We start from the raw sequence: 12,854 nt of genomic DNA on the forward strand, positions 1-12,854 counted from the left end.
CTGAAGCGCAGACATCACGGTGACACGGGCACATCCCCTTGACCGACCAAGGGTGACCCTGAAGCTTGCAAACAGCTGGTCCCGCATGTTTTAATGATTTTAACCTAATTTGCTCAGTTGCTCATATTAGGTTCGAACTCTTTCCAAACAATTGGAAGTTCGCTCAAACGACCATCTACTAGTCCCACGGCCACCAAGAGCCGGTATCATGACCTCTTGGTCGGTCCCTCATATTTTCTACATCAGGTTTTATGATTTTTCGCTCACACGAGCATTATCTCAGTAAGTGATTGAACCAGCATTTAATCATTCTTTCACCAACTGGTGCTCAAGAGACTTTGGTATTTTTGCTCATTCGAGCATCTGGGTGTTATATGGTTAACATGTCATCCCATGTAGCCGGTCTCATGTGATTTGCAATAAATCATTATCTCGGTAAAATTGGGGTTTTGAATCCAGAGCTTTGCAGAAACGTGATTCTGAGAAGATTCGAACACTCTGATAATTCTATGTTGATTCCATGATTAACATTCATATTTATTTTGCTCGACTCAGCAGTCAGTAACTTAAATTAATATTTTATTTGGTTCAGCTACCAACAATTCATCAAAAGAACAATACTCGTTCGATCTAGCAATATTTGCTCGAACTAGCAATATTCGCTCGAAACGGAAATATTTACTCAAATAGCAATATTCGCTCAGACTAGCAATATTTGCTCAAATCAAAGAATATTGGTCCAACTATCAATATTCAACAATCTAGCAACAAGGTTTTTCTCGTCTGAGGTTATGACGATACCTCGTGTCAGCAGACACATTAAATTCACGAGTTTCAGAACATTTGCTAATCATGTTCAACTCAGCAATACATGGACTCATCGTCCCATAAAGTCCGCAACTGACTCCAAAATCACGAGATTTCAATCGTGTCACATGGGGGGATATTAACTAGGGTTTTGGTCTGGCGGCCTAAGGCACGTGTGTTCACCCACGATGAGAATGTGAGCAAGTCGTGCAACTAATTTGAAGAGTCAGCAAAGTAATGGGTGGAAAGTTAACCAAGTCCTCCGCACGATGAGTAATTGGTTTAACACGATTTACCACTTCCCCACTCTCTGATTCCAGCAACTGTCACACTTCATGGGATCATGGTGTTTTTAATTCCGGCATTATAAAACTTCTGTGAATCCTGATTGAAAAGGAAAAAGTTTTTCGAACAATCGAACAACATTCGCCAAAACGAGCAATTTCTCATAAAAGTTCATACAGACAGTCTTTCGTCTACACGAACTCACCGAAATTGCTCTCAATTGAGAAAAATTCAATCATTCAGATCATTTTCACGATGAATTCACAACACACCTACAATCTCAGATCACCATTGATCTCACGCATTTCTCAGCTTCCCTCCTACAGATCAACCCATCATCTCTTGTGACCGAATTGACTCTGGAACGGCCATTGTTCTTGGTTTAGGACATGATATTACAGATTGATATCTCGAACTTAAAGCACTCCCTTCTTGTAGTGCATCTGTGTGAGGTTCAACATTTCGCTCGATTCAAGGAGTCTCCACACGACCGACTCTTCAATTCCATAAAAACCAGTAAGTCGTTTTTCCCCACTTACAGATTGGCGACCACAGTGGGAGATTAATCTCTCGGTTGCAATCTCATTTTCACAAGATGGTTGGTCTTAGGACTAATTCAACTAATCCAGACCCAATCCATAATCTTTCAAATGGCAGGATTCCTCATGTTACACCTGACGACACGGAAGACAGAGGAACCCCGACTCTGGAAGAGCTATATCAAATTCTGGAAGTCCACACTAGGAACATGGATCTGATGAAGAACACGATAGATCACATACTCGATTTTCTCATCAAGCTGACATCTGAGTTGGGCGGCGTCTCTGCTTCGGAAGTCCCAACACTGGGGACTGGTTCAACGCCTGACCCTCAAATCAACAGTTTCACTACTTACGAAAAGCCGGTAGATCAAGAGGTTGCACAATTGATTGAAAAGTTGTGTGAACTTTTATACTTTTCCAGGGAACAGCGTACGGACACATTTTCCGCACTCAACTAGATATTAACCGACGTATAAATAACTTTACCAACCCCGGCAGTTGAAGAAGTATCACTGGCATCTGAACACTCAATCGAAAACATCACTTTTGGAGAGGAAGATCGCATCGCAGACGAAGGGCATAATCGTGTGTTTTATGTGACTGGCTTCATCAAAGGCACCGAATTTAGAAGGGTTCTTGTCGACACCGTTGCTTCCAGCAATATTGTCACTATGAAGACTCTCAGAATGGCCATATTCCCACGAGGTAAAATCATTCGCCATCCCATCCTAATAACAGGATTTGAAGGAAGCCAAAGCCACACGTATGGATACGTGTACATAGATTTGAGGGTATGACCGATTCAATCAAAGGTGAAATTCCATGTGATCGAGCAAGACCCTGACTACCACCTGATACTTGGGAGACCTTGGCTCCATGACAACAAGGTGGTTCCATCAACCTATCATCAATGCATGAAGGCCTTACTCAATAACAAGATCGTCCGCATAGTTGCTTCATCATCTCCTTATACTCTATCTTACGATGCTGAATTCATCGAATCTCAGAGCGCCCCCGAACAGCCTAAGAAAATCTATACTACTCCACTTCCAAGCTGGAGGGCTATTGAGGCATCCCCATCATCACCATATTCGGAAGTAGAACTAGTCGAATTGCCTGCTACGTCGTTCAAGCGCCGAAACGGTGAAACTACGATCTCAGGATCCAATTTTATGACCACTCATGACGCAGAAGGAAGGGTCATTTACCGGCGACGCAAAGATTAGCAATTAATAGAGGAGATTGATCAAGAGTCTCCCCGCACTGGTGAGTCGTGTCAAAATAAACAACTACCCGAGGATGAAGTTCAGGAAGCACCACAACAGTTGCAAGATTGCACGAATTCTACCACTGATGATCTTGAGACGGTTAACATCGGCATAGAGGAATATCCAGGACCGATCTTGGTCAGTTCTGCGCTATCACCGGAAGAACGTGCAGGTCTGGTAGAGCTACTAAAGGAGTATCGAGATATATTTTCCTGGACGTATGAAGAAATGCCCGGCCTGGATGAAAAACTGGTCGCTCACCGTCTACATATCATTCCTGGATCCAAGGCTGTCAAACAACCACCCAGGAAATTCAGGCATGAGGTCGAGGAGAAAATCAAGGCCGAAATTCAAAAATTGCTGGCAGCAGGATTTATCAAGCCTATTCAACATCCAACCTGGATGGATAATGTCGTCCCAGTTAAGAAGAAAAATGGTCAAATCAGATGTTGTGTAGATTTCAGAAACCTAAATAAATGCTTCCCGAGGGATGACTTTCCTTTACCCAACATTGATATGCTCGTTGATGCGACCAGCGGCCACGGTATGTTCTCGTTCATGGATGGTTATAGTGGGTACAACCAAATCAAAATGTTCGAACACAATGCCGCCAAGACCGCGTTTCACACCCCCATTGGGAATTTTCATTACACTGTAATGCCCTTTGGGTTGAAGAATGCTGGCGCCACCTACCAACGAGCCATGACAGCAATATTTCATGATATGATGCACAAGCAAGTAGAAGATTATGTTGACGATGTCGTGGTGAAACCGAAAGATCGAACATCCCATTTAGAAGTTCTGAGACAAGTCTTTGAAAGATGCAGAGAATACAAGTTGAAGATGAATCCTCTAGCCCTTTTGGAGTTTCTTCTGGAAAGTTTCTGGGATTCTTGGTCACTGCCGAAGGAATCAAAGTCGATCCGTACAAAGCAAAATCTATCTCCACCATGCCTCCTCCACGCACTGTAAAGGAACTGCAGAGCTTCATGGGTAAGGTGAATTATATCAGACTCTTCACACCAGGATTGGCTCAACTTATTGCTTCGTTCACCCTTCTGCTGAAGAAGAGAGGGAGTTTCACGTGGACGGATGTTCAGCAGGACGCATTTCATAAAATACAACAGATACTTTTATCACCTGCAATCATGAAGTCTCCAGTGCAGGGTCGACCGTTGATATCATACACAGCCTCCAGTGGTTTTGCTATTGGAGCACTACTAGCTCAAGAAGACGAAGAAGGCATCGAACATCCAATTTATTATTTCAGTCGAACCATGAAGGATGCTCAACTCAGATACCCGAAAGCTGAAAGAGCATGCATGGCGTTAGCTCAGGCAATGCAAAGATTCAGGCATTATTTACTATCCAACAGTTGTACTTGTATCCAAAGTTGATCCCATAAAGTTTTTACTCTCAAATCCCGCTCTGACAGGAAGACCTGGGAAGTGGCTGCTTCAGATGTCGGAATTCAACATAGTATGTGTTTCCCCCAAAGAAATTAAAGGTCAAGCAGTAGCAGATTTACTAGCAGCGTTCCCAGGAGAAGATTCCGCGACATTACCAGATGATATACCAGGAGAACTTCCAGGAATCTCAGTCGTAAAATAAGAAACATGGTTGTTATATTTTGATGGATCCGCCACTCCTAGTAATGATACTGGAGGAGCGGGCATAGTCTTGGTCTCGCCATCAGGAGAGGTATTCTCACACTCATTCAAGCTGGATTTCCACTGTACAAATAATTCAGCAGAGTATGAGGCCTTCTTGCTAGGATTATCCTTAGCTAAACAAGCAGGAGCAATGCATCTGGACATCAGAGGAGATTCAAAACTACTAGTCAATCAAATTAACGAGGTGTACTCTCTTAAAGAGATAACACTTGCTCCATTCAGGGCTGAAGCGCAGCGACTCCTGACTCATTTCGTCGACGCGACCATCACCCATACTGGCCGAACCAACAATAGGCATGTTGATTGCTTAGCAACTCTTGACTCCAAGTTGCAATTCGAAGGATCATAGAAATGCATCAAAGTGCAAAGACGAGTTGTGTCATCCACGTGGCTTAATAAAACTGAAGAAGCTCAAACAAATGACTGGAGAGCACCTATCATTCATGAATTGAGCAGCTCCATTACAAAAGGTACGATCAGCTTTAAAGAACTAAAGAACTTCTTCTTGCTTCATGGAGCCTTATACCATCGTAATCCAGATGCTTCTCTATCACGATGTCTGGGTGATGAACGAGCGAAAGAAAAACTCGAAAGTGTGCATCAAGAAGTGTGCGGACAGACGCTGGTGATAACACTTTATAGAAGACTCTAGAGACTCGGATATTATTGGCCTTCCATGGAAGCACAATCAAGGACTTTGCAGGGAGCTTGTCCCAATTATTAGACACCTCATCATCATCTGTAGATGCTAACACTCCTTCATATCGCGGACTGGAGGCAGCCTTACATCGAATATCTTCGAGAAAACAAATCGCCATCAGAAAAGAAAGATGCAATCGAACTCGCACAGAAAGCTAAGAGATTTGTTTTTCTTGACGGAATCTTATACTGCAAAAGCTTTGGAGGAGACTTGTTGAGATGCCTAGCTGAAGATGAAATCCTGACGGTCCTGAAAGAAACTCATAAAGGAGAACATCAGGGGAAAAAGAAGTTGTTTCTCCAAATCCACGAGAAATACTACTGGCCGACTATGGAAGATGATGCATCCGCATACGTTCAAAAGTGTCATAAATATCATATTCACGGTAATCTCATTCATACCCCTTGTCTTCCATTACACTATGTGAATAGTCCATGGCCTTTCTATAGCTGGGGACTTGATATCGTAGGGAAGATCAATCCAGCATCCTCAAAGCAGCATGAATACATCATCACATCTACTGAGTATTTCACTAAGTGGGTCGAAGCAATCCCGCTCAGAAGTACCACAGGGGTAACTATTGCAGCATTCATCAAGGAGCATATTATATGTAGATTCGGCGTCCCTAGACATATCATCACAGATAATAGGAATCCTTTCGCCAATCAGGATGTCGAGAAATTACTCAAGGAGTACGGGATTAAACAAATCTTCTCTACACCATACTACCCCCAAGGAAACGGCCAAGCAGAGAGTACCAACAAAACTTTGATTCGGATTATCATTCGAACAATTCATGACAATCCGCGATCGTGGCACGAGAAACTTCCCATGGATTTATGGGCTTACAGAACTGCACCAAGAAGCTCAATTGGGACGTCACCATACTCGCTCGTCTATGGGGCTGACGCTATACTTCCAGCCGAGATAAAAATTCCTTCAGCAAGGATTGCAGCGGCTAGCGGAATACAATGGGATGAAACTGAAGTGTCCAAGTCAAGAGTTGCTGAACTAGACATGTTCGAGTCAAGGAGAGCTAAGGTAGAAAAGTACGTGGAGGCTTATAAACAGAGGGTATCCAGGGCGTACAACAAAATGGTAAAACCCCGAACTTTTCAAGTAGGAGATTTAGTATTAAAGACATCAAAGCACATTCAACAAGACATGTCTGCTCCCAAATTCTTTCCGAAATGGGATGGGCCATATGTTATCATCAAAGCGGTGTCTAGTGGATACTACAAAATTTTAGCACTCAGCGGAGGGAAGGAAGGAAGGAAATATTATCAACGGAATTATGCTTGATCAACAACAGATAATTAACCTTTATTTCAAATATATCTCAAATGTAATTTAGTTCCTTCAAAGAGCATGCAAGGTGCTCATTCATTCATCAGATATTTTTTAAATGAACAAAATTCCTCATACTATCAGATTTTTTTACCTTATGAAAAGCTACACTACAACTCTCCTAAATATTCACTCAGCGCAAACCATCCATCAATGGATAATCCCTATAGGAAACCCTATCAAGTTTCTTCTGGAAGATCCTAGTCTTTGCCTTCAAATCCTCAACCGCCTTCTCAACCCTCGCTCACTCCAAAGCCAGTATATTTTCCTCCTCCAATAAAGCAGTGGTCATGGAAATCTCATCAGCAACCTCCACCGCCTTATGAATCTTAATTATCTCAAGACGACGGCAAAGCCAGCTCACATTGAATCGCAATATCTCATAATTAGAAATCATCTCATCCCATGTATGCAGTTCCTGATTCTTGACGTCTCGCAGGTGCATTCGGTTCATCTCTTCAACAATCGGTAACAACCCTGCAACTGTAGTCAAGAGAGTGGGTATAAAACCTTTCCACACTTCCGTAGTAGCAATATGCCCATATTTTTTTCCAGATCTTAGTATACAGAGGTACATGTCACTTGGGAATGACGAATCCACCAACCACCTCATTATCTGGGAAAGTGTTAATCAATGGGGCTTCAAAAAAGAGCCCAGCTGTCGGGTATTCATGGACATAAATACTGTCTTCTGTCTCCACGGATTCTGCAGAATCTTCAATGCTTGATTGCTATTATCTTCAACCTCGACCACAGTCATGGGCTTTCCACTCCGTCTCCTTCTAGCTTCAACAACGACACGAACATCCGCCTGTGAGGAACGTGAAGTGTTTAATTTTTCCTGAATCAAAAATGGTAAAATTTCAAGGATTATAAGATTGCTTATAGATGATCCAGTCTCAACAGGAGCCGACCTATGCCGGGCAGGAGTTCTAGCAGTCCGCTTGGGCCTTAAATTGTGAGAAGAAAGATTCTTTTTGTTATCTTGCAACAAATCATCTTCTACGATCAGTAACCACAACTGAACGAGACGGAAAAGATGTACAACTTACCAAGATGGGCGCTTCTACTCCATGTTCCGACTGAAGATTGTTTTGAGAAGAAGTATTATCAACAGACATGATATGAGAGGTACGATGATCGAAATTTCTTCTGTGGTGAAACTAACTTAGGAATGGAGGAAATATTGGCGCAAGTGATAAACCCTAAATCTACAAAGATATATGCAAGATACAGCAGACACCTATCTCCGATTCAGTTACGAGTCTTACTGAAGCCTTAAGTCTTGAACAAGGTCAAGCTGGAGATGCGGAAGTAAAATAGTACACTGGGGACTGACCAAGGTTAATTATGGTCGGCAAGTCACGCGGCTCCATGTACTATACAACTTATGTTTGGATATTTTCATAAGATGAAGAACCACAAGGGTTAAGGGAGATTACAATAGGTTCAATATGAATAATGGCTCGGTTTGCTTAATTCAATCAAGAAGAACTTTAATTAATAAAATCTCTCGTTCAAAAGGAAGACCTAAATACTTCAATAAAGTTGTTCGAATGAAGACATCTACTACGAAGATTCATAGAATTCAAATACTAAAAAAAAAGAGATTGAAAGTAAATCTACTCGTCAGATCCATCTGAGTTTTCAGATTCTTCATCACTATCTTTCTCAGAGTTTTCATCGCTATCCTTCTCGGAATCGTCTTCTTCGGAATCACTGTCATAACTATTGGTGACGTCTGGATGAGCATAAAAATCATCATCTGAATTTGAATCTTCTTCCACTTCGGCTATGGGAATTTTGAATTCTCTGGCACACTGATCAGGCAAACCCCAGGTGGTTTATTCTTCGGAAACATCAGCATCAGATTCAGAGGGTACCCCATCCAAGAATTGGAGTTTTTCCTCAGCTCTCTGTATTTTGCGCCGGATTCGATCCTTTGTGCGCTGACGAGCATCTTTCTCATCGTCTTCGAATTTTCTTTTCATGAGTTCGGCGAAAGTAACTCTCCGTTTATTCGAGGGTACGCTGGGCTTTGCTCCCTCATCGTGAATTACCTTGGCTCTCGACTTAGCTATATGAGCTTTAGGATCTTCGTCTGAAGCAGGCATTTTCTGAAACCAGGAGCATGGAATTAGCGACATGCAAATAAATCCACCTACAAATGGTAAATCTAGAACTCTTACCTCTTTCAATTTCACTAACAATGGTGACTGCAATACAAGAGTTAACACACGAAATTAGTTCGTTCCCTGAAACCTGCAGTAACGAACAAAACTTTGTTAACCTTCGAAATTGATTTTCTCATAAAATCATATACATAATTTTCATAACAAGAACGTTCACACAACTGAACTATGAAATTTACAATAAGACATGACTTTATCATAAATAAGTTATCTAGTTTGAAGGTTACTCAAAACTCATGTCTTGATTTTACAAATCAATAATTAATACAATTTGTTCATATAAATTTTAGAATTTATCTAATAAGAACAAATCCATGTGAATAAAATATGTCATCATGTTTCACACAAAATATGTCACGGATACATATATAAAAAAAAATCTATTTTCCTTCGTATTAGTATTTTATTAAAAACGAAGGTTTATGCTAGTTTTGTGAAATCTCACACCTATTGTGATAAAATACTAATTCTCATTAAAGCTCATAAATAAAGTTTTATCACTGGACATAAGTTTACACACATAATATATATAGGTATATTTTCCTCGAACAAGCATTATCCTTTAAAACATGGTTTATTTCGGTTTTGTGAAAGCTCACATCTATTAAGGTAAAATCTTGGTTCACATGAAAGATCATACACTAAGTTTTATCACTGGACTTAAGTCCACATACATGTAAAAAGTTTCTTCTAAATCAGGGATTATTATTAGTTTTCAAAACTAACGATCGAACGAACATACGTTTGATAAAACAAGGGTTTTTCTACAAAACTTACATCAATATATACCCATGTATATAATTTTAACATGATGGAAGCATGAATACCTCATGAAATCGCAAACTTTTTTTTAAAAAAAAAAAAAAAAAAAATTCTTGCGCGTACCTGTCGGTGCCGGCCGGAATTAGGCCGGACGGTGGAAATTCCGGCGAACTTTTCCTGTTGCTCCTCCTAATGCTCGGACGTGAAGATGAGAGGGAGGTGAAGGTGGTGGTCGGTTGTGGGAGAGATAAAAAAAGAAAGGTTTAATTCCTTTTATACCTAATTTTATCTTTAAAACCTAATTCCTTAAGGATTTCCCTTTTGGGCCCGGCCCATGAATCCAAAACCAACCAAGGTTCTACCATCGAACAAGCGGTTCTACACGATTTTATGTTCACTGTATGACGCTCTATTACGCCACAGAGGTTTCCTCTCAAACCATGGTTTGCTCGTCCAGTCGAAATCCGGTAATATCTTATCTTATGACTAAGTTCAATTACTTATTTTTATTTATAACTGGAAAATCACCATTAAATGCTGACTGAGGAACATGAATGTTCCTCACTAAGAAGGAGACTTAATATAGATGGTGGATTTTCGACAAAGGATAGAATTGTAAAACTATACTCCAGATTCGGCAACCGAATGAGTATTGAGACTCACGTCTCTTATTAAAGCATGAAAACTCATGTCATAAATCTCTGACTGAGAAGGTTGTCTCTCAGAGTACGTGTAGATGTGTAGTCTTTCAGCTGAGACCACGACACATCTCATGAATACTGAGAAATTTCAGTAATTACTCCGGATCTGGCAATCGGATGAGTATCGAGACTCATGTCTCTGTGCATGAAAGCTCATGCCACCTCTTATGGAGAAATTCTCTCAGAGAAGATGCAGATGTGCAGTCTCCCAGCTGAGGCCACGACACATCTCATATTACCTCTGATGGAGAAAGTCTCTCAGAGAAGATATAGATGCACAGTCTCCCAGCTGAGGCCAAGGCACATCTCATATTACCTCTGATGGAGAAAGTCTCTTAGAGAAGATGTAGATGCGCAGTCTCCCAGCTGAGGCAACGACACATCTCATACTGTATAGAATCGAAAGATTGGGCGGCTCCTACACAACATGTCTGCTAGTATAGAGCGACAACGTCTTCGGGATGTAACCAGATTTTTCCTGACTATGCAAGAGGAATATGACTCCAGCAAGTCCATATTGCTCGACCCTCAGATAATTAATGCTCCTAGACAGGAAGCCCTTCTAATACAGAGCCCACACTTAATTATCTTAAATCGTCTGAATATCCAGCAATATTCTACGAACCATCGTCTGAATATCCAGCAATATTCTACGAGCCATCGTCTGAATATCCAGCAATATTCTACGAGCCATCGTCTGAATATCCAGCAATATTCTACGAGCCATCGTCTGAATATCCAGAAATATTCTACGAGTCGTCAATTAATCGCCTGAATATCCAGCAATATTCTACGATTCCTCGTTATATTTCGTTACTTTAGTCCGTGGTTCTTCCCAGCAGAATTCCACAGGTTAGTAATAAATATTCAACGAAACAGGCATCTGAGCATCGAATAAGCCCTGACAAAAATGGTGCAAGTGTAATTAGTAGATAATGCACAAACCAACATTCTGAATGCACGAACGAGCATTTTAAATACGAACGAACGAGGAACCTATGCAAAATAGGAAGGAAAATAATAATAATAAAATATTAAACAAAAGCGCCAGGGGACTAGGCTCACCAGCTTCCAGTCATGCCGTGACCAGTGCCGCGTCCAATTTCATATTTTATCATAATTTTCCCTAAAATCATAAAAATAACCTAATTTCATGTACTTTTATCTAAAATCACATGATTTTATGAAAAAAAAAATAAAATTAGGGAAAGGTGTCGCGGGACCGAGCACCAGCCGGCCATACCTGGGTCGTGGACGGTCCCACACCTCACGTCCATTATTTTATTCCTTCTCAAATTATGAAAATTCCCTTGATTTCATGAAATTTCCATAAAATTACCTAATTTCACGTACTTTTATCTAAAATCACATGATTTTATCAAAAACAATAAAATTAGGAAAACTTGTGGGACCGGGCCCTAGCCGGCCGGCCATGCCCTATCCGGTCCCACACGCCCATTATTTTATTCCTTCTCAAATTATGAAAATTCCCTTGATTCCATGAATTTTCCATAAAATTACCTAATTTCATGTACTTTTATCTAAAATCATATGATTTTATCAAAAACAATAAAAATAGGAAAACTTATGGGACCGCGCCCTAGCCGGCCGGCCATGCCCTAGACGGTCCCACATGCCAGTATTATATTATTATTATCTGATGTTTTGTTTCCTGATTTCATGAAAACTCCCTGATTTCAACAAAATATCTTGGTTTTCAACAAATCCCTTTGATTTTATGAAAATTATCTAAAATCATCAAATTACATAAAATTGGGAAGAGTGTCTTGGGTCCGCGCCCATTGGCCGGTCGGCCATACCACGGCCATTGCCGGTCCCACACTCCCATTCCCTATTTTATATTTTAATTTATGTCTCTCATCTCATGGAAAGTTCCCTAATTTCGCCAAACTCTCCAGTTTCATGGGATTTCCCTTAAATCAGAGAAAAATACATAAAATCACATAAAACTGGGAAAAGCATGTGGGACCGCGTGTCAGACGGCCGACCATGCCTTATCCGTGGCCGGTCCCACACCTTGTGATTCTTTGTTTATTTATTATTTTCATCATCTCATGTATTTTTGTCGGTTTCAGCAAAACCATGGATTTTGCATATTTTCTTCAAATGTTGCTCAAACGTGCACCAGAAAATATCTAACTTCTCAGGACTGAAGCGCGGACATCATGGTGACACGGGCATATCCCCTTGACCGACCAAGTGTGACCTTGAAGCTTGCAAACAGCTGGTCCCGCACGTTTTAATGATTTTAACCTAATTTGCTCAGTTGCTCATATTAGGTTCGAACTCTTTCCAAACAATTGGAAGTTCGCTCAAACGACCATCTACTGGTCCCACGGACACCAAGAGCCGGTATCATAACCTCTTGGTCGGTCCCTCATATTTTCTACATCAGGTTTTATGATTTTTCGCTCACACGAGCATTATCTCAGTAAATGGTCGAACCAGCATTTAATCATTGTTTCACCAACTGGTCCTCAAGAGACTTTGGTATTTTTGCTCATTCGAGCATATGGGAGTCATATGGTGAACCCGTCATCCCATGTAGCCGGTCTC

Source organism: Papaver somniferum, chromosome 10 (genome assembly GCF_003573695.1).
Source record: "Papaver somniferum cultivar HN1 chromosome 10, ASM357369v1, whole genome shotgun sequence".
In the NCBI taxonomy this organism is placed as follows: Eukaryota; Viridiplantae; Streptophyta; class Magnoliopsida; order Ranunculales; family Papaveraceae; genus Papaver; species Papaver somniferum.